Source organism: Palaemon carinicauda, chromosome 34 (genome assembly GCF_036898095.1).
Source record: "Palaemon carinicauda isolate YSFRI2023 chromosome 34, ASM3689809v2, whole genome shotgun sequence".
NCBI lineage: Eukaryota > Metazoa > Arthropoda > Malacostraca > Decapoda > Palaemonidae > Palaemon > Palaemon carinicauda.
The window spans coordinates 46123013-46128012 of NC_090758.1; positions in this window are offsets into that span (position 1 = coordinate 46123013).

Sequence of the window (5000 nt, forward strand, 5' to 3'; positions counted from 1 at the left end):
GATATCCCTAAATAAATCTAACAAGGATATCGCATAATATCAAAGGACGTATTTTTGACACGTCACATAGCTATCTTCACCCCGAACAGTATTAACGCTTCGAGGGGTTACAGTGACAAGAATCTAAAAACGAGAATGAAAAGAGAGCCGCTCATAAGGCATCTCTCCTATTCCGTTTCCAGTGTGTATATGATGAAGGCGGCAGCGCCATCTTTATTCCTTTTTCATGTAGCTCTACTACTCTTTGTTTTCCCTTGTGTTCTCCCGTAATTCTGGATATAATTCAACATTATGATGCCTTCTCCGGCCTTTTCTGCCCCTAGAAAGTTGAGTATTCTCTTCACTTTGTATAAATGTAAGCTCTTGTTGTTTTGGATTTAATCAAAAGTGATTTTAACGTAAACAAGAGCTGTTGCCTACTGGAGGCATCTTGGATGCTGTCGCTCACTATACAGGGGTCATTTAGTTAGCCAGAGCGACGTTCCCAGTTATTTCGCGTTAATAAATTTAGCTATTTAACACCTCTAGGAATTCTTATATGATGCCGTTAGTTTTCAATTCGGAGATTTAGGTAACCGATCTTGCCCTTAGCGAGGCTTAGTAGCCTAGGCGTCTGGCCCTACTACTTTCATGCAAGATATAAATTTTTCCGAGTGTTACGTTATTGAAGCTATAGGCAAATATTTTATACATGTAAGATATTGTTGAATTTTCTTCTCCAAGATTGTATACGAGAGTTTCGGTGATTTAGGTAATCGATTCTCACCGCACATAGGCTAGTAGACTATGGGGCTGTAGTATACTTTTGGCACATCCATGATTGTTCTTTTCTCTTCCGGAGACTAAGTTTAATCCCTCTCTCCCTCTGAGTAACCCTTAGGATATGTGTGTCCTGACCTGGTAGTTAGAGTGACTGGTTTTTTTGGGTTGGGGCAGAACATCAGAGTTTCTAGTCTGTGGTCTGCGTCTTCCTAGCATAGAGAATGAGTTCCCTTTGCTAGGTTAGGTGCAGACACAGGAGGCTTTGCTTCCCTATTCCACATCTGAAGGATTCTGTACGAGATGATTCCTTCCTCTAGTGGTCTAGCAGACTGTCCTGTGTTGTTATTCTCTGGCTGGAGAATGAGTTTTCTCCATTGCCTGGCGAAATAACTACACCTAACTCTGTTCTGGTATAGAGGAGGATAGCAAGTATTGCCAATCTTCCTCCCTAATAGAGAATCATAGGTTAGGGTGAGCTTTCCTAACTGCTGGGTGTGTCCCATACTAGAACGAAGTTTACAGGACCCTTATACCTTCCCCCCCTATCTTTCTTAGTGATGACCTAGTCATCACATCTCTTGGCCGCAGTCTTACTTCCGTACCTAGCGTAGGTTAGGATGTGGGACCGGCTCAGCTCTCTGCCGGCTGGCAATAACGTGCCGGCCGGCAGAGACCCTTTTTCTTTTACAGAGTGAACCCCAGACCTCCCTTGGTCTCTCTTCTGTGTCTGCTGGTAGAGCCCGGCAGGCTATGGATAGATAGGAAGCCAGAATGTTACATTCTCCCCTTCCATATGTTCACTCTTTCTGGATGGAAGGTTGTATGGCAATGACGCCTTATAACCTTATATCCATACTGTTTCTCTTGCTAGTGTATTGTACCCTTAGCCTGGCTGCCAGCTTTAACGGCCAGAAGCCGGATATGTGAAGGTTCTCTGGTTCGTAGTCACTGCCGGCCGGCATGGGTATCGCTACCTTTGCCTGCCGGCAGTAGAAACACATCCCGAGATCTGCCGGCCACCACGATTAGAGGCCGGCAGCCGGGTGCTAGTGTTTTTAGTTGCCGGGCAGCAGTGATTGCCGGCCGGCACACATTTGCGAACCAGTGAATTACCGCCTATTAGTTAAAGGTATTATACCTTTGATCTTTACAGGGGTAAATGCCGGCCGGCACGTGCCGGTACATGCCGGCACGACAGCATGCGATGTACAGTAGTTGCTATATTTGTGGTGTAGTACACACTCTATCAATGAAAATACAGTACAGTGTTTGTTGTAACACAAACGTTCTTCCAACATACTAATTGTTTTCTTGTACAACCTTTTGTTGAGACCGTACAATATATAGAAAGTGAGTTCTTTCTGTATTCATTCTATACCGTATTTTAAAACTTTATTTTAAGGTGTGAGCTACACCTAAACTTTCCATCTAGAAAAATTTATAAGGTATTCTAGAATAGAATTAACCTTAGTTTTAATATCTTGGGAGGTTACAACAATTGGCTGGGCAGGAAATACAAGTATGTGTCTTTCCTTCTTTCCTTTCTAGCTTTACTGTATAAGCTACATGTATTAATAATAAGTGAAAAGCCTTCACTTGATACTCATGAATTCTCTTCTCTTTACAGGAGGACCATCCGAAGTGCGGGAGTATGTTCTGCAATGTCCACAGTAAGCACTTCTGTGGACATGAGTTATGCAGGAGGCACGCAGCATGCGCAGTCTCCAAAGGTGATCTCCGGTATTGGGACCCTCAGGTATGTACCATATGTTTTAACCTGATTACTGAGGCATTTGACACCACTAAGTCGGCAGAGTCAAGGGAGGCTGCCAGGGAAAACTTACGAACCTGGGTGAGGAGTTTTCAGAAAAACACTTCAGGCCCCTACCTTCCAAATGAGAAGATGAGGGCCTACGTTTTCTCTAAGGCATCGGCTGATGCAGTCATTCCTAAGCCTTAGGAGGAGATACCAACTGCCCAGAATCCGGTAGATTCTGAAGTCTCGGCCGCCCTTCAAGACGTCCAATTGGACGATAGGATGTCGGAGGTGTCGGATTATACATCGGTTCCGGCCCAAAACCTGTTCCCTCTACATCGTGTGCTATCCCAGATGACATGGGAAGGACTCTTTCTTCTATTGTTGAGATGATTCAACAAATACAAAAGAAGAATGATGAAAAGGAAGCTGCAATGAAACTGCAGATACGTAGATTTGCAACATCACATGGGCCCCAGAAGTGACTCACCGTGAAGGATCTTCCTTTGTGCTTCGATACCAATCCCTGGAGGTATGCCGAAAACATGCCAATGGCAACCAGGAAGATTGTTATTTCGGAGAAGTTGGGTGTAATTCCCCTGGAAGATGTGGAATTTTGACCCAACAAAAACTCTTACCCGAACTGCTATGCCCGTCTTAAGAAGGAGCCAGCCTCAAAGGAGGAGACGGAGCTGAAGGAGGTCATAGTTCTTGACCATAGTGAAGCACAGGCGTTACTAGCGAGCTCAATGAAAGAGAGGGGCTTCATGAACTCAAAGGTGCCTGCCTTGAGTAAGAAGCTTCCCTCCTTTGTGTCCTCTTCAACTAGAGCCTTTCCCTTCATGGAAAAGGGATATAAGGCAGCCTTAAAGGCAGTGGAGGCAGGGAAACCTTGCCCCTCCTTGGAGGAGTGCAAGCCATTATCTCTAACCTTGACCTTAGACCAAAAATACTGGAAGGGCGTCAACCTTACCTTCTCAGTCGGGAAGCTGGAAGCTGATATTGCTGAACTTCAGTTTGGTGAATTCCAAAGCTGTCAGAGTTTTTCTTGCGCAGAGAGCAAGAGACGAAAGAAAGACTTGCGGCGTCGATGTCGTTGCAAACGACATTAGAAACGATGGCAAGTGACCCCAAGAACCAAGACATGTTCATGGTAGTGGCCAAAACCCATCTGGCCAGAGTTACAAAGGATCTCTATAGCTTATTGGCACGTTCCAATTAATCGTCACCTCTCCTCCTACCTAGGCTTCAAGTTACATAGAAAATTTACGCCTTCAGAGCCATGCCTTTCGGGCTAAACATAGCGCCAAGGATTTTCAAGGAGCTTGCGAACGCAGCCGTCCATCAATTATGCCTAAAGGGGATCCAAGTAGTGGCCTACTTGGAGGACTGCCTGGTGTGGGCAGCATCCAGGACAGAATGCGTGCAAGCCTCTATGACAGTGATCCAATTACTGGAACATCTGGGATTCAAGATCAACATAAAAAAGTCTCGACTATGTCCAGCTCAAATGTTTCAGTGGTTGGGAATCCACTGGAATTGGAGTCACATCGGCTTTCCATTCCTGGGAAGAAGAGGAAAGAAATAGCAGGATCTGTCAAGAGACTATTGAAATCTAAACGGATATCAAGACGCGAACAGGAGAGAGTGCTGGGTTCTCTAGAGTTTGCCTCGATAACAGATCTAGTGCTAAGAGCATAGCTAAAGGATGCAACAGGAGTCCGGAGAAAATATGCATCAAATACGCGAAGAGATCTAATGAGGCCACTTCCGACTCAATTGTAAATGCTTCTCAAGCCGTGGTCCAATGCCAAGCAATTGAAAAAATCAATACTTCTTCAACCTCCTCCCTCGTCAGTGACTATCCACACAGACGCTTTAAAGAAAGGCTGGGGAGGTCACTCTCATCAGAAGAAAGTCCAAGGAGCTTGGTCCAATCTTTTCAAGTCATTTCACATCAACTTTCTAGAAGCCATGGCGGTTCTTCTGACTTTAAAGAAAGTATCTCCTCGCCACTCGACCCACATAAGACTGGTTCTAGACAGCGACGTGATAGTGAGATGCCTGAATCGACAAGGGTCGAGGTCATCTCAAATCAGCTCTTTGCGACGAAAGACAATAAGAAAATCGATTGTTATGTGTCCCCATACGAGGATCGGCTAGAGGAGGCGGTGGATGCTATGTCCCTAGACTGGAACAGATGGTCCAGTATTTATCTGTTCCCTTCGCACAACCTCCTTCTGAAGGTCCTCGACAAACTGAGATCCTTCAAAGGGAAAGCGGCAATTGTGGCCCACAAGTGGCCAAACAGCATGTGGCTCCCTTTTGCATTGGAATTACGACTAAAGTTCGTACCGCTACCGGATCCATCCCTGTCTCAATGAGTACAGAAGTCGACTGTCTTCGCTTCATCACAGAAAACCCAGAACCTACATCTCATGATTTTCTCTCCTCAGCAATGAGAAAAAGATTCGGGGTATCA